The 18,674-nt window shown below is 41.2% G+C and overlaps 1 long non-coding RNA gene across 1 annotated transcript; it reads right to left on the bottom strand.

Moving 5' to 3' along the window:
- Window positions 1-11,034: 11,034 nt before the first annotated feature.
- LOC144255494 (uncharacterized) lies at window positions 11,035-14,630 on the bottom strand. The gene is made up of 4 exons (XR_013343792.1): window positions 14,502-14,630; window positions 12,901-13,087; window positions 12,730-12,805; window positions 11,035-11,092 (listed from the first exon to the last, which is right to left on the bottom strand). It is a non-coding gene; the product is annotated as an uncharacterized LOC144255494 (long non-coding RNA).
- Between the last annotated feature and the right edge of the window lie 4,044 nt (window positions 14,631-18,674).

Genomic DNA, 18,674 nt, shown 5'->3' with positions numbered 1-18,674 from the left:
ACTGTCATAGTCAGGCTTAAGACTCCATTTTGCTGCCTTCTATTAAAAAAAAAAAGTGTTACAAGAGCTGTTTCTGAGAAACTGAAATGAAAACTATTTTCTTATAAAATTGTTTTTCTGTACTTTGTACCCCACAAATTGTACCCTACTCAGGATGCAGCAATGGTCGTGGTGAGCTCTATCCTGGGTTTGAGTGCACTTGTGGGTCTACATGACTTTGAAATAGATTCTTGCCCCCGCCGACCCCTGCTCAAACTCAGGATACGGTTATCTAGCTCCTGATTGAACTTGGGAATGTGGTTAACTGAATTGCAAAGCTGATTGCCTTTTTTTCTAGCTTCTGTACTTGCTTGCTTACTAACTGGAGAATTCCAGTGCTGCTTAGGGCTCACAGGTCCCACTTACTATTGTTTTAATTTCTGTGACTGGCTTGCTTACATGATGCTAAGGAAAGCCCCTGAGTTGTGGTTTTCATCTTTCAGTTCCCAGGATACAGGCCAGGAAATTGCTGTTCTCCCACAAAGCTTCAGTCTCTATGGGTGGGTGACAGTCCCTGGTCAGGTAAATAAAGCTCTCTTTGATTTGAATTCAGACTTAAGAGTGTTTTCTGAAGTAACTCCCCATAACAAGCAGCAGTGGGAATTTTAGCTCCCTGCATAGTATCCACTGAAACCAGTTAGTTTTGGTGATGGTATCCACTCAGCCTCTTCAGAGGACATCCCCACAGGGAGAGAGAGGAGCACCTTGGAACTGCCAAGTGAGGTAGAAGCTCAGGCTCCCAACATAGTCTCCACTGCCACTGTGGAGGAAGGATTGAGTGAACTCGTTATTGGCTAAGTCCCATTTCATACCTGATTTCTCTGACACCATACCAGCAAGGGCATTGGGAAGCCTCATTAGGCTCCATAGCTGGAGGGAAAGTCTAGGCTCCATAACTGGACATTGCTGGAATGGGTAGAAGTGGGCTACAGTTTTTTCTGTGGTGTTTGGCTGGAGTAGAAAAGTTACTGTAAAAATTTTTTCAGTCTTGTTAGGCTGCTTCTAATAGCTTCAAGGACCAGGGGCTGACAATCCCACCCATATCAAGGTGAGGTTAACATTAGGAGCCCTAGTATCTAACAGCAGGTAGGGTCTAGGGTTGACCTTGCTCTCCTAAGACTCAAAGCCACATGCTAGGGGAAATCTGCACAATTTCATGTCCACCAAGGACTAGCCCTGTCTATACTAGCCCCTGCCAGGGATGCCCTCTACATGAACTTTAAGTTCAACCTATTGCCCTGGACTTTCACCCCTGCCCAGACTTTGCCAACCTCTCCTTTTGGAGGTGCATCCTGGTCTCTACCAATCACTGGGATTTTTTTCCTAAACTAAATGCCAGCCCTAAACCAGATTCATAGCTCAGCCCTCAAGCCCAATTCTATGTGCAGACTCAATCTCAGTTTCCAACAGCTGCATCCCACCCACCAACATCAGAGATACTTGAATAACATCAGTATGCGTGTCTTCAACACACTATACAAGCCTTACCTTATCCCCCAAAAGCCAATCACATCCTCTCCCACATTCCCCTTCTTCAGAACATGATTAGTCCCAACCTTACCACTCAGAGTCTTAAGATCTAGGACAAGTAACTTCTCTGATCCTTAGTATCTAACCTGTGAAATGGAAGCAATGCACTTTCCTCACAGACTGTTAGGGTGATTAATTGGTGGGACATATGTGCAGCTCCTCCACAGTAAATTAATGAACAGATGAGATATTACTTCTCAACCTAGCAAAAACCAAAATGGTGTTGGTATAATTACTAGGAAAAAGACAGTCTCATACACATGGTAGAAATATATAATAGTAAAGTTTTTAGATGAAAATTTGGTATTATCTACCAAAAAATGTACATACAAGCCCATTGATCCAGTGATTTTAATTATAGGTATCTATTCTTAAAACAAATCAATAATTACACATGTGCAAAGAAATGGCTGGATATACAAGGACGCTGATTGCAGCATTGTTCAAAATAGTGAGAAAAATAGAAACAATCTAAATGGCCATCAATGGGGAGATGACTAAAGAGACTTTGTTATATTCATCTGATGGAGAAGCTATGCAGCAATTAAAAGAACAAAGACAGTCTCTTCACATGACCACGAATATAAGTCCAAGACCTTTTGAAAGAGACAAAAAAAAAAAGGTGCATAGTGTGATACTATTTATATCTTTAAACCTCAAAACAGTTTTGCACTTTCAATATTGATCTGTGTATGTAGTGAATGTTTATAGAAAAGCCTAGAAAGATAAAAACTAAACAGAATTGGAGCAGAAGTTGGGCTAAGGAGATTGAGATTGGGATAGGAGGCCAATGGAAACTCAAACTTAAACTATCCTATTTTTAATTTTTATAAGGAGAGGTTCTTTATGCTTTACTAATATAGTTAAAAATGAATAAATAATTCCAATGTTGGGCTTTGGGTTTGATAAATAGTATACCTATGTAAAATAAGATATTAACAATTAAGGGAAATTATGTGAAAAGTATACAGAAACTCTCTGAAACTTTTCTGTGAATCTAAAATTATTCCAAAATAAAAGATGCCACTTTCTTAAAATAGTAAAGAAAATTAACTAAGATTCAAAAAAAGAAAGCACACATTAAAATATATCTATATTATAGATTTTTATGTATCCAAAAAATATAAGTCAATAAATTAATATTCTGCCATGCAATGATCCCCAAGACATATAATCCAGGGGGGAAAGTTAAGAACAATGTATATACATATGGTACAATCTCAATTAGGCACAAAGGAAAACAGAGTCCATGGAAATGCCTGGTATATAAGGAATAGAAAAAGGTGGGAGAGTCCATATCCTAAACTGGGAAACCTTCTATAGAGGTTTAGATGGCAAATATATTTCAGCTCTATGGGACATCTGGTCTTTGTCACACCTCTTCAGCTCTACCATTGTAGCATGCACCCAGCCATAGGTAATATACAACTGAAAGGGTATGGTAGTGTTCTAATAAAATGTTATTTACAAAAATAATCAGCAGGATAGATTTGGCCCATGGACCATAGTTTCCCACCCTGTCAAAGTAAGGAGTGAATTGTTTATTACTAAAATAATTTACCAAAAAAAAAGTACTGATGTATTATTTGTGTTAAAAATAACACTGTTAAACAGTGTTCTGATGCAGTGCCTAGCATAAAGCATGTTTAATAAATGTTGCTTCCCATCGGTTTCATCCACCACCATCCCACAACTGTAATCCCAGCAGCCCTGCACTGTTAACATGCCAAGTGGTTACAATTACTGCTCCATGCAGCCCAGGGTGCCATTCTGTTTTGAGATTATGAACCAGCTGCCTATGGAGGGAAGGAGGAATACAGCAGGTGTCACAGCTTGGCACTGCAATGAGCTCTGACTCCCTTATCTGCTTTCCCTTCCCACAGAGGCTTCCCAGGAGGCCCAGCCAGATACAGGAATCTTCCAGAAATCTCTGGGCCCTCTCAGGGAGAACCGCTGAGGAGTATGCTAATTGGCAACTAAGCTGAGTGACAGTTATGTTCGGGAATGATTTGCAAATGGCATTCTCCTGGAGCTTATTAGGAGACTCATTAACAGTACAACAGTACATTACTTTCTAAAATTCTGATCTAAGCAGAAAATTAATATTATTTGCTAAATGACCTCATAAAATTGAATAAAATGTGCTGAGAAAATGAAAACTGCAATAGATCATCCTGCAGATTTTGGCTAAAAAATAATCCTGTCACTGAGAGGCAGCACTGTGCTCTTTGTGCAGCTTTGGATGGGTCCGGCCTGTGACTCAGAGCCTTGACAATCCTGCCTACAAAATGGGTCAGTAGGCAAAAAGGGCCGACTTCCATGCCAGCCTGGGACTGAGACCCAGGGCCCATAGTTCAGGCTAAAGCCCAAAACCACCTGCGTCTCCCACATGCACACCCCTTTAAGCCACCTGGCTCAGGTCTCCCCATCCTCTGTTATTTTAACCACTTTCCAACTGGCCTCCCTGACTCCTTACTACCCACACCAACACAGTCTCCAGAATGCAATTCTGATTTAGTCACACTCCTTTAAAATGTTGGGAGCACCCCCAAAGATCCAAATTCCCAAGCAGCGATTCTCCAAGCGTAGTCCCTAGACCAGCAGCAGCAGCAGGACATGGGTTAGAAATGCAGGTTTTCAGCCCCACTGCACCTCCCAGACCTACTGAATCAGAAACTCTCAGCAATCAGTCTTCACAGCCTGGTGGTGATTCATATTTAAGAGCCACTGCTCTGTGTCATGGCATAAAAGAATTTTTGCAGTCCAGCCTTGCTCCAAGTGATTTCCTGCACTTAATCCTACCAACCCCGCCTTCCATCCATACTCAACCACACAGCTTTTGACCCATTCAAAACAGACTGAAGGTTTGCACCTGCTGCTCCCTCTGCTGAGAAGGCCTCACTTTTGCCTCGTGAACACCACATCCTTCAAAGATCCAGCATTAAAACATCCACTTATTTTCCCATTTAAGGGCCGACCTTGCTTGTATCAGTCCCAAAATCAGCTCTTCAGCTGATCTGAAGAACAGCTTTTCCTGAGAGCCCCAGGGAGGTAATTTTCTTCCTCATCAGTCCTCACTGAGCTTTCTGTGTTTCCCTTAATGTCTGTTTAGACTGGCTGCCTTACTCAGCTGAGGAACTGGGGCCAAAAAGACATCTTCTCAGGACCTCACACCGAACCTGGGTGGGAGTTAATGCTTAGAAAACACTTGCATTAAAAAAAAATCATCTTAACTCCAGTGTATGGGGAAAGTCTCTAAAAATCAGTGCAATTCACAGATACATTTGGTTTTATGTTCCCAAAGAGAGAAAGATGTTCAAAACAGCAAGTCCCCCCCCTTCTCCACCACCCGCCATTGAAATGGCAGCAGTTTGATGCCATGCATTGCATATAAATGATCAAACTCACACGTGTTTTTAGCATAAGCTAACAGTTCACTTAGCTGGAAAAGATGTGAGTACAGAGGTGTTGCCAACCAGCATAGGCAAGGTTTGCTGCAGCTAGCAGAGACCCAGATGTTCAGCAGCCAGCCCTTCTGGGCATGTGAGGCCCAGGTGATATATTTATCAACATAGGACACATCTGAACTTGTTCAGCTTAACAAGAATCAAAGTCAATGCTACCAGGCAGCATCAAAACCCATTGAGCTCATTAATTTCTTTAGGAATCAGAAAAACCTTCCTGGAGAATGTAAGGAACATGAACCCCAAAACTTTTGAATCACTACTAGTCCCAGACTCTCAATTGTAGGACCCCCAACAGATGACCTGGGAGAGGCTATGAGTCCATTAAAAAACATAGTTTGAAAGCTGAGGGAGAGACCACAGAAGTCATATAGGCAAACTTCCCACTGAGATTGGAAAAATTCCCAGGCAGTGTCCTTCCACCACTGGGATAGGCCAGAGAACCCAAATATTTGTTCATACACAGTCCAGATGTTGTTGTAAAGGTATTTTTAGATAAGATTAAAAATTTAACCAGCAAACTTTGAGTAGAGCCAAATGCCCTTCATAATGTGGGTGGGCCTCATGGGGAATTCCCTATGATTGGCTGACAAAGAAAAGAAAACAGTCCTGTTTAGCAGATGGTTCTGCACAACATGTAGGCATCACCTGGGAGTGGACAGTTACTGTAGTACAGTCCTTACGAGGACATTCCTGAAGAGAGTGGCAAGGAGAAATTCTCTCAGTAGACAGAACTCCAAGCAATGCATCTGGCTATTTATTTTATTTGGAAGGAGAAATGATTAGACATGCAATTAATTACCAATTTGTGGGCTGTGGCCAATGATTTGACTACATGTTCAGGGACTTGGAAGGAATATGGTTGGAAATCAGACAATGAAGGTTTGGGAAGAGGTGCACAGATAGACCTCTCTGAATTGTGAAAAATGTGAAGATATTTGTGCCCCATGTCAATGCTCACCAAGGGGTAACCTCAGCAGAGAAGTGTTTTAATAGTAGATAGGACAACTCATTCTTTGATGCCAATCAGCCTCTTTCCCAAGCCACCTGTCATTGTCCAATGGGCTCATGAAGAAAGTGGCCGTGGTGGCAAGGATGGAGCTCTGCCACATGAATGTTCACTCACCAAGGCTAATCTGACTATGGCTACCATTGAGTGCCCAATTTGCCAGCAACAGAGAACAATATTGGGTTCCAAAATGGCACCATTATCCAAGGTGATCAGTCAGCTTCCTAGTGGTAGTTGGATTACATTAAAGCTCTTCCATCATAAAAGAAGCAATGTTCTATTCCTTTTGGAAAAAAAAAAACACTCTGGATACAGATTTTCCTTCCTGCTCCTACCAAAACTACCTTCCAAAGACTTACAGATACCTTATCCACTATCATGATATTCCACACAGCATTGCTTCTATTCAGGAAACTCACTCCATAGCAATAAAGTGTAGCAAAAGGTCCACATTCATGTAATTATGTGGCCTGTGTTCCCCACCATTCTGAAGTAGGTGGTTTGATGGAACAGAGAAATGACTTTCTAAAGACTCAGGTATCACACCAGCTGGGTGGCAATACCTTCCAGGAGTTGGGCAAGGTTCTTCTGGAAGCTATTTATGCTCTGAATTAGTGTCTAATACATACTGTTTCTCCCACAATCAGAATTCACAGGTCCAGGAATCAAGAGTGAGAATGGGAGTGGCACCACTCGAGTACCCCCAATGACTCACTAGCAGAACTTTTGCTTCCTCTTTCTGCAACCTTATGCTGGCCTAGAGTCCTAGTCCTAAAGGGAGAAATGCTGCTCCCAGGAAAATCCACTGGAATTTTAGGCTTAACCTGGAAGTTTAGACCGCCAGGCACTTTGAACTTCTGCTTCTGAATCAACAGACTAGGAAAGGAGATACTATGAGAACTGGGTGATGTATTTTGACAACCAAAGGGACCCTGCTCCTCTATAACAAAGGTAGGAAGAGTGTGTCTGGAACATGGGAGATCCAATAGGGTGTCTCTCAGTATTTCCATGCCCTGTGAATGAAAGTAAATGGAAAGCTGGACTGATAATGGCTTAGACTCTAACAGAATGAAGATATGGATCACCCCACCAGGAAAAGAACCATGACCTATTAAAGTGTTTGTCAAGGGCAAAGAGAATACAGAATGGGTAATAGATGAAGGTGTCATAGATAGCTGCTATGACCATATGACTAGTTATAGACATGAGGACTATAATTATCATGAGTATTTCTCTTTATTTTGTTATGAATATTTGTGTGTCTCTATTATGAAAATATCTTTGTTTTCTTTCCCCTTTGATCCTCTTATCAAGCAACATGTGTTGACTTTATATCACAGTATTTTATGTATTACTAACTTTATATCATAGTATTTAAGCTACATGACAGCAAAGAAAAGAGCAAACATCACCTAAGTATTTCAGAAAGGGTGATATGTTTGGGTTTACACAGGATAGTTTTCCATAGTAGGCAGAGCATAACCTTGTTATTGTCTCTATTTGAAAATTAAGTATGTCTTAAGGAGATGTGTATGGATGCCAAGTTAGCAAAAGCTGGATTTCTGATGACTAATTTTATGTGTCAACCTGGCTAGGTCATAGTACCTGGATATTTGGCCAAATACCAGTCTTTAGGCATTTTTTCAGGTGAAATTTACATTTAAGTCAGGATTCTTTGAATAAAAGAGATTACCTTTGGGCTGGAGTTATGGCTCAGTGGTAGAGCATTTGCCTAGCATGTGTAAGGCACCAGGTTTGATTTTCAGCACTGCATACAAATAAATAAATAAAATATAAGTTCATCAACAACTAATAAAAAATATTTTCAAAAATAAAAGAGAGATTACCTTTCCATAATATGGGTGAGCCTCACCCAATCAACTGATGGCCTTAAGAGAAAACAGACTGACATCCCTGAGGAAGAGAGAATTCTGCCTCCAGTCTGTCTTTGGATTCTAGCTGCAACATCAACTCTTCCCTAGGTCTCTGACTGCTGGCTATACTATGGACTTTGGACTTGCCAGCCCCCACAATCACATAATCCTGTTTTTAAAATAAGTTAAGCTTAAAAATACAGAGAGAGAGACAGAGAGAGACAGAGAGACAGAGAGACAGAGAGAGACAGAAAGAGAGAGAGAGAGAGAGAGAGAGAGAGAGAGAGAGAGAGAGAGAGAGGGAGATCTTGTTGTCCCTGCTCCGCTCCCTCTTCCAGAGAACCCTGTCTACTACTCTGAGATATGGTCATCCATCCTTGGCTTCATCCTCCTGGGACCAGAAACATACCTTTATTGTAAAGCTCTTAAGCTAGGAAGTTCTCCTTCGTGGTCAACAAAGGTCTGCTGCCTTAACCTCCACCCTCCACTTATCTCTGCCCTGCACCTTCTCCGTGGTCACATCAGCCCCTCACACTTCACTCCCGCTGGGATCTCAAGATGATTGCTCTATGGCTGCCCTAGTCCCATGGATGGCAATCACTCATGAAAATTCTCAAGCCTATGCCAAGGTAATCTCCTTTTCTATAGATTTTCTTTAAATAAAGGCAAGGTCAGGGAGAAGGAAGGAGGGAGGGAGGAAAGGAAAGAAGGTGGTAATGCTCTTCAAATTCCTGCTAAGTATTGTACGTGTAACCCACAAAACAACACTGTCTAGTAGGTATTATTCTCCACCACTTTAAAGATGAGGAAGCATGAGTTCCATATGAGAGAAAGTACACTGGCAGCAGCCATAATCAGTGTCACCTTCCTTCTCAGATGGTCACTTTCATATCTGACAAGTCCACTCTTGCCCAGCTATCTATTTTTCCACCTGCTTAAGCTTTTTTAGTTTAGAAAGTCATATACATATATATATATATGTTAATAATAATAATATATGATAATAATTTTTAATAATGAGTAAGAAAGGGAAAGTCTTGGACAGTGGGAAGTTCCAAACAGCACAAACTTGTTAGCGGTACCCACAGCCCTGATCTGAAATACCACATTTACTTTTTTCATAGAGATGGGTTAGGACCTCCCTTGTCTCCCAAGAGGAAGGTATAACCTTTGAGACTCTTTTCCAATTATTTCCCCTGTGCATGATCATTCTTTTCTCAGATATTTCTAAGATGCTTTGTTGGTTAAAGACAATTGACCTGTTCCCCTATGTTCAACACTGTTTGGCTTAGTTATGGCATCTAGCATGGGCCTTTCACAGAAGTTGCCAGTAGTATGCCTTTACAGCTCAAATGCATAGCCTAAAATATATGTTACAAGAACCCCCCAATCCCACCCCAACACCAGTCACTCATGTTTGATTACTATATAAACATAATTCAAAACTCAGTTAAAAGCCACACAATTCTTAGTATCATGAACACATCTTTACTAGCTTTCAACTAGGAACAATCATACTTAATCTTAGAATTCCCTCTGGGCTCACATAGAAAACAACTTTATAATTCTGAATTCATTCTTGGATTTAATAAAAAAAACATTCTTGGCATATTTGAGCTCTGGGTCTATCATCTCAAAGCTTCGGAACAGATTGACAACTAAACTCCTTACAGATACTTCTGTTTAATTATTCCTTTTGCTAAAATCAGGAGCTTTGTAAATTTCTACTTAAAATGTAGACAAGGGAAGGCATCAGATACCTTATGATTATTCTCTCTCAGCTCCCTTGCCTGATATTTTCTTTGGACAAATTCAAAGAGGAAACAAAAGAGAATGAACCATATATCCATTGTTATTCATCCAACAGATAGTTGTTGAGTAGCCATTGTGTTTAAGGCACTGTGATGGGTACTGAGTGTACTATAGTGAGCCAAAAAGATTCTATCTTCATGACATAAATGGTCTAGTATAGGAATCATCAAACCATTGTCATAGGCCAAATCTGGCCTGCCACCTGTTTTTTACAACCAACAAGCTAACAATGATTTATACACTTTTAAACTGTTAAAAAAATAAAAAGAAAAAGAATATTTTGTGACTCATGAAAATTATATGAACTTACATTTTGGTGTCCATAAATAAAGTTTTATTGGAACTCAACCATACCCATTCAATTACATATTGCCCTTGACTGCTTTCACATGGCACAGTTGAATCGTTGCAACAAAGACCATACAAATGGCAATGACTAAAATGTTAACTGCCCAACACCTTAAAAAAAAGGTTGGCCAACCCATGATATGGTAGTAAATAGGTGAAAAGGGCATGGTGGGCCTCCTCACTGTGGAGTGAAATCCACCCCCCACAAAACAGGCAGTGAGGTCAACAACTGCACCCATTTTTCAACTGGGACTATTGTTAATTGCTGCTTCACAGTTTTAACCTGACTTTACCATTTGAAATCACTCCCTTCTGGCCCATTTGCTAATCAGCTATTGACTTCCACTTCCTCCTCCATTCATTCCAGATTCCTTTGACCTTCCTGACCTAATTAAGGCCACCTGTTTCAAGACATATTTGAGGAGGATGTTAGCAACCTGAGGCATGTTGAACCATTTCACAAGACAACAAGCCCACAGTGTCCTCTTCCATCTCTGAAGTCCTATGGCATTGGTAATGATGCCATTTAGCACTTAATTGCTAAGTGTTTCCTGCCTTTTCCTCTCTTTCTTAAGAGAGTGGGTGCTTCCAGCTTAGGTGTCCATCAGTGGGTAAATGGATAAAGAAGATGTGGTCTATATACACAATGGAGTTTTATTCAGCCATAAAGAAGTATGAAATCATGTAGCTGGCAGGAAAATGGATGGAACTTGAGAACGTCATGTTAGGCAAAATAAGTCAAACTAAGAAAGTCAAGGGGCATATGTTTTCACTCATGTGGAAGCTAAAGAGGAAAAAGGAAAATAAAGGTGGGAGTGGGTCTCATGAAAGTCAAAGGGAGATCAGGAAAGTAGAGGAAAGGGACCAGGGGAAGGAGGAGGGGAGGTATTTTAGTCAGCTTTTTCACTGCTGTGACCAAAAGTCCTGACAAGAACAACATAGAGGAGGAAAAGTTCACCTGGGGCTCATGGCTTGAGAGGTTCAGTCCATCGTCAGCCAACTACGAATCTCTGGACCTAAAAGGAGACAGAACATCATGGCAGAGGGCATGGTGGAGGAAAGCAGTTCATGACAGGGCAATCAGAAAGCAGAGACAGAGAAAGAGAGAGCTCCACTCCACAGGGACAAAATGGAAATTCTAAAGTCACACCCCTGTGACCCACCTCCTCCAGCCACACTGCATCTGCTCAGTTACTACTACCCAGTTCATACACGTGGGTAAATTAAACCACTGATTAGGTTCTATCTCTCCTAATCATTTCACCTCCGAAAATTCTTATGCTGTCTCACACATAAGCTTTTGGAGAGTACCTGATATCTACATCATAACAGGAGGAAAAGAGGAAGTACTAGGGGATGACATTGGTCAGATTATATTGTTATGCATGTATGGAGATGTAACAATGATTACCACCATTCTGTATAATATAATACATCAATTAAAAAATATGGGGAAAGACAGTGAGTTTTATCTTTCAAAAATACCAGGTGCAATTTCTTGATTTATTAGTTGGGTGCATGAGCAAGAATTATATCTGGAATAATGTCCCATTCTAGGGATGGGAAAATTCAATCTGTGCTCTATTCTCACTGCCTCATAAATGGACAACATTCTCTCCTCCTGCTCCTGTAGCTCTGACATGGGGGCAGTGGATCCTCAGACTGGAGGATTAGTCAAAACCCAGATCACTTGGCTCTACACCCAGAGATTCCAATTCAGTTTTCTAAGTGAAGATCTGGGAATTTGCATTTGCTGCTTGTAATAATGTAGTAAAGAACAATCTAAGATTTCCTGGTAAAGGAATAATAATAGCAATGATGATGATGGTGATGGTGGTGGTAGTGGTGGTGGTGGTGGTGATAAAGAAGATGATGATGTGGTGATGCAATGTTTTTAGAGCTTAAGTTTTATGCCCCATGTAAGTTTTTCTATGGAAGTTATTTCAGATCCATTCAGATATTGAGAAGATGTGATGCTTTCTGCATAATCACATGGAAAAATTGATGTACTTAATTCTGTCACACAAGTCAGGAACAATTTTACTAGCACAAAATATGATTATATTAAAGGTGTGCAGATTTTTAAGTCTCAAAAAAATAACAATACATAAAACACTCCTTTATAAAATCACATTTTTAAATTTCCCATTAATATTTATTGTTCCCATTAATATTTATTTTGGGCTCAGTTTAAAGAAACTTATGAGATAAAAAATTAAAATTAAGAAGGTTCTATCCTGAGAACTTGATATTATTGATGAGTTAAGTAAAGGCCATTTTAGTGTTCCCTGAGGGCAAGATTTGAGAAATACTGTGTTGCAGAGTTAAGTCAGTGTAGGCTGAGCTCTATGAGGCCTGGCATCTTGGCAAAACCATCGTGACATTTGTTTGATCCCCCACACTGCAGGATGAAAAACACAAAAGAGACTGAATTCTGTAAGATGGAACACACATGTAAGTTCACAGGGGCCAGATGCCATCTTAATGATTTCTAGTGGGAAATGCAACCACCGGGATACTGCCTATTCCATGTGATTTCTCTATACCCCTCTGTCTTAGTCTGTTTTGTGTTGCTATAACAGAACATCAGAAACTGGATACTTAAAAAGGAAAAGAGGGGCTGGGGATGTGGCTCAAGCGGTGGCGTGCTCACCTGGCATGCGCGGGGCTCTGGATTCGATCCTCAGCACCATATAAAAATAAAATAAAGATGTTGTGTCCACCGAAAACTAAAAATAAATAAATATTTTTTTAAATTCTCTCTCTCTCTCTCTCTCTCTCTCAAAAAAAAAAAAAAAAAGGAAAAGAGGTTTATTTCACTCACATCTTTGGAGGCTGCAGACCCAACAGGTTGGCCACTGGTGAGTGCCTTCTGTGTCATAATTAACAGGTGGTATCACAAGGAGGCAGAATGTGTAAAAGATCACATTTCAAGAGAGGAAGAAAGACAGCAAGCCAAAGAAGTCAAACTCACACTGTGAAAACCCACGTTTGCAGTAAGCAATCCAATCCTACAAGAAAGGCATTAATTAATCCCCTCTTTAAGATCTACTCACTTCTCTTAATAAGGCCCCACCATTTTAATATTATTATATTGGAGATCCAGGCTTCAGCTCATGAACCCTTAGGGGAGAAATCATATTTAAACCACAGTGCTTTCTCTTGCCTTTGGAAAGAACTACTTTCCTTTTTTCCATTTTTTTAATTTGTTTTAATTAGTTACACATGACAGTACAATGATCTTGACATATCATACATTTGAATCAGATGGGATGTAATTTCTCATTTTTCTGAGTGTACAGGTTGCAGAATTACATTGGTCATGCAGTCACGTATATACCCATAGCAATAATAATGTCTATTTTATTCTGCTGTCCTTCCATTCCCCCCTTCCCCTCCCCTCCCCTCCCATCGCTTCTCTCTACCCAAACTAATGTGACACACTTCTTTTTTTTTCCCTCACACCGTCATACCTGCATTCTGTATGACGAAGGGGGTCTCCTTCCCTCTTCCAGGCAATTCCCCTTCTCCCTCCCTTTCTCTCCCATGTCTCTTCCCTATCTAGAGGTAATTCTCTTCTCATGCTCTTCCTCCCTACCCCATTTTGAGTCACCTCCCTTATATCAGAGAAAACATTCGGCATTTGTTTTTTGGGGGGATTGGCTAACTTCACTTAGCATAATCTGCTCTAATGCCATCCATTTCCCTGCAAATGCCATGATCTTGTTATTTTTTTTAGTGCTGAGTAATATTCCATTGTGTATAAATGCACATTTTTTTTAATCCATCCATCCATTGAAGGGCATCTAGGTTGGCTCCACAGTCTAGCTATTGTGAACTGTGCTGCTATAAACATTGATGTGGCTGTGTCCCTGTAGTATGCCATTTTTAGGTCTTTTGAGTATAGTCCGAGAAGAGGAATACCTGGGTCAAATGGTGGTAGGAAAGAACTACTTTCTTAAGCTCTCTTCAGCCAGGTATGGCAGCACACGCCTGCAATCTCAGATACTTGGGAGGCTGAGGCAGGAGAATTGTGAATTCAAGCCCAGACTGGGCAACTTAATGAGACCCTGTCTTATCATTTTAAAAAAAGGACTGGGGATGTATTGGGGTGATAGACTGGCCCTGGGTTCAAACTCCAGTATGAAAACAAAAAACTCTCTTCAAATTATCCAGTCCAAGAGCACCACTGGTTTCCCAATAGAAGCTAATGAATAACACAGAAGTTCCCAAACTTTCTCTGTTGACACATCTTTAGCGTCTCTGTGATTATGATTATGTATTTTAAGTCATTAAGCCCAAATTATTTTATAAGTAGTTATGACCTAACATAACTAAGCTAATACATGATGCACATGATTGAAAGAAAAATATTTTATGTCATTCTCAAATAGCCAAAATTACTTAGAAATGGGAGATGTTTGCCTGTTGGTCACTGTACAACTTCTCAAATCTTGGAATCAGATTAAACACCACCACCTTCATTGCCTGCTCCACATTTATTGGTGCTCCACACTTGATTTTATCACAGCAACAACTTGAAAACCCAGCTTTGCAAAGACCTGATGTCATTAAAAGGAATGTAGCTTGATCTAATGTTGGAACTGTGGACTAACCTGATATGATGGTTATCATGATATCCAGAGGTCAAAACACTTAAAATAGCCCACAGCACCAGTCCAAGTTTGCCTTGGTGTTTTGCAACACATTGGCACACCGTTTGGGAACTGCAGGCAGATCATTCTCACAATCTTGCCTTCCGGTATGCCTTTTTTCAATAGGAAAGAAAAAGTAGCAATTACAGCCAATTTGACAGAAATTGTACCTGTGGGTCTCAATCTGAGGACAATTTTGATGAATACCTAAATTAGGATCATCTGTAAAAAGAACTACCCCAAAGCAGACTGACCCCATCTCTTGGATTAGGTTTCTCAGGATCTTCCTGCATCTGATCTGGGCTCCCAACACTGGGAGTCACCCCCTCACATATGTTTGGGGCCAGTAAGCTTCCCTCCTGTGTCTACAGAGAAGCCTAAAATTGTTGCAGTCATGTTCTTCCTCTTTGTCTATCTCTGTATAAGAAAAACCAAGCAACAATTTGGTCCTTGTATTCACTGTTCTCAACTTTTATTTTTCCCTGGGTCTCTTATCTCCTCTATTCAAAGCCAATGTCTATTACCACTTTGCAGCCAACATGGCCAGAGATGAAAGATTCTGTCATGATTTTCCCTACATAACAAATCACAAAGCTGTTTTATCCCATTCCTTGATTGCCTCTGTTTCAAGACTCATTGTTTCTAACTATCAGCGGCACATATGAATTTCCTCTTTATGCCTTTTCTCTTCCATTCCCTGCAAACACTTAGCCATTTATTCATTTTTATCAACACAAACATCGGTAACACTTCGGAATAATCAGCTTCGCTATGATAGCTCATTTATTATTCATTGCAATAACCTTCAACTCACTCCACATCAATAAAGTGGAGAGAGAACCAGCTCAGCCCTCCCATGTGTGGGCTGGGTGTGCGCTCACAGGGCTGCTCTGGGAAGCCCTCTGCATACAACACAGGCAAGATGCCCAGATCCTGCTTTGAATCCTATTGTGCATGCCCAAGTTCTTTTGGAAAGTGCCTGAAATTCATCAGGCTATCTGGGGCTCATGGCAGATAAGTCTCCCCAGACTCTCCAGTCTCCGCTAGAATATGGCTTCAAAGAAAGGGGAGCCTTGTATCAGAAAGCCAGCTGTGCTATTCACCAGTAGGTGACTGAACCCAGGGCCTTGTGCATGTTAGGCAAGGAGCTACATCCCCAATCCTTTGTATATCTTGATTCGGAGACAGGGTCTCACTAAGTTGCCCAGACTGGCCTCAAACTTATGATTCTCCTGGGATTAGAGTTGTGCTCCACCATGTCCAGCTAATTTAACCTCTTTAAGTCTTAGTGTCTCCATCTGCTAAGTATACAGCAAATGCTCAATGAGGTGTTTTCACAAACATTCATAATATTAGTCAAAATTCCACACCTGTCTAGGAGTAAAAATGGGCCACAGTCTTACCAACTTGGATCTTTCCCCTGCTTTGACTATATATACTGAAGGACATTTAGTCCTCAAAGTCTCCCCTATTTTTCATGTGCTGTGGGAATTACACCAAGGTGTCTCAGCTACTTCCTACCTCAATCCTATCTCTAGCTTTAGGTGGGCCTAGGGACTTCCAAGCCTGGACAAATCCCACAGGAAGGGTGTAATTTTTACCCCTGACACAGAGTTCTGCCTTGGGTAACTTGCATTAGAGCTACAGGGTATGAAAAATGCTCTTCAGGGATAAGCCACCAGCAGGACACTTCCCAACCATGGGGAAGTCCCAAGCCTTCCCCACTGGACCACATACCCAAACACGGATCCTGAGAGACACCTGCTTTTACTCCAAGCATCTCTGAGGGTACAGGTGAAGCGTCCCCTCAGTGCAGCCTGCCCATGCCTGGGTTCTCCCTTGTACCTCTGCCCCTCCTGCACTCTGTTGATTCCCTGACTCACAGAAACAGCACACACACAGACAGTAAGGCCGTCCAGGGCAGAAGGAGGACTGGAGACCAGGAATGGTGCCAATTATCCAAATAAAGTCAAATGTCAGCCCTTTTCTCAGGTGCCCCCAACTCCTGATTCTGGCCAATCTTGGGGGATTAGGCAGAGTATGTCCTGGAAATATCACAGGCCACTCTTATGCTAAGATTGCACAAACCTAGAAGGTGTTTAGAAGAAAAGAACCTGCATCTTCCTCAGTCCCACTAGGAGATTTGAAGGACAGGGCCTTTATTGGTTCTCTGTAGCTGTACAACATGTTACCCTAACACTGAGCAACTCAAAAACACCAGAAACTCACCATCTCAGGGTTTCTGAGGGTCAAGAATTCAGCCATGGATTAGCTGGGTCCCCTGAAAAAACTTCAATCCACCTGTCAGCCTGGGCAGTTGTCTCATGTGAATGCTCAGCAAGAGGAGGAGCCACCTTCGAGCTCACCCCCCTGGTTGTTGGCAAAATTTCATTTCACTAGCTATTTTCAGTGGCTTCCCTTAGTTCTCTGCATGTGAGCCTCTCTGTAGAGCACAGCATGGTAACTGGCTTCCCTCAGAGCAAGCAAGCAAGAGAACACGAGAAAACAAGCAACCAAGAACAAAACAATCATATACTGTACGTGTGTGTGTGTGTGTGTGTGTGTGTCATTTTATCATTTAATGTGTTTTTTCTTTTATCCTTCACTTGCATAATGGGTGGTAATAATAGCAACTTCTCAGAGTTATGCATGAGAAATAAACAAGGTAAGTGAAGAGCTAAGTATGTCATAGGTACTCAGTAACGGCTCACTGCCCACTTACCTGGACACAAGGGACAGGCTACTAAGCCCAACCTCAAGGGAAAAAAATTGCTAAATACAATCAACCCGAAAGGATTTGTGTATGGCATAGTCTTTTTATAACCTAATCTCAGAAGTAACATCTCATCATTTTTACTATATTCTATTAGAAGTCAGTCAGTAGGTCTGGTCTACCCTCAAGGGGATGAAATTGATTATACCGACTGTGAAAAGCAGGAGGCTTTTCTACAAAGAGGCCAGGAAATTAGAGCCAATAGCCAATTTTTCTAGGTAGCCCTAGTGAAAGAAAAGCAAAATAACATACATACAGGCCATCCAAAAGGAGTTTTCTATAGGGAGAAGGAGTGACCTCTCAGACTTCTCAAAGTCCCAGGGACATTGTCCTCTTAGAATACACACCACTCCTTGATTCAACTCCCTGATCAGCCAGGACTATGGCTTCAGACAAAACTGGGTTCAAATACTCACCCTGTCATTCCCTAGCTGTGTTCTCCTGGGCATGTTATTGAACCTCCCTAAGCTTTAATTTCCTCCACTAAAAAATGAGGTTTAAAATTGAGGGCTGGGGTTGTGGCTCAGTGGCCGAGCACTTGCCTAGCACGTGCAAGGCCCTGGGTTCGACCCTCAGCACCACATAAAAATAAATAAATAAAATAAAGATATAAAAAAAATTGAGCTCAGCTCACTGGATTTCTAATAAGATAAAATAAATGGTGCTTATGAAGAAGTGGGCACAGTGCCCTGAACAGAGAAAGTATTTAATGAACAATGATCATTAACTAGCTATCTAATAAAGAAATTGCTAATTTTGCCTCCCAGGGACCCTCCACAGTGAGAGAGCACTCTGAATGAAGGTTCTGGATGTTCTTACCACTAAAAAATATCTCTGCAAAACCAAAAATTAATCCAATGGCCCCTGGCTCCTAAATGAATATCTTGGGAGATTGGCTCCTATGGGTTCCTCACCTGCCCAAAGGAAATAAACAAAAGACCAGTGTATTGATCTGTTAAGAGTGCCATAAGAAATCACCACAGGATGGGTAGTTAAAACAACAGAATGTATTATCTCATAGTTCTTCATGCTAGAATTCAGAGATCAAAGTGTCAGCAGGGTTGGTTTCTTCGGAGTCTTCCCTCTTTGGCTTGCACATAGCCACTATCACAGTAAAATGGATGTGTCAGCTTGACTGGACTAAGGGATGCCCAGGTCATTGGTAAAACA

The sequence above is a fragment of the Urocitellus parryii genome, chromosome 6 (genome assembly GCF_045843805.1).
Source record: "Urocitellus parryii isolate mUroPar1 chromosome 6, mUroPar1.hap1, whole genome shotgun sequence".
In the NCBI taxonomy this organism is placed as follows: Eukaryota; Metazoa; Chordata; class Mammalia; order Rodentia; family Sciuridae; genus Urocitellus; species Urocitellus parryii.
Note: the sequence above shows the minus strand (reverse complement) of the source record. Positions and strands in the feature narration are given on the sequence as shown.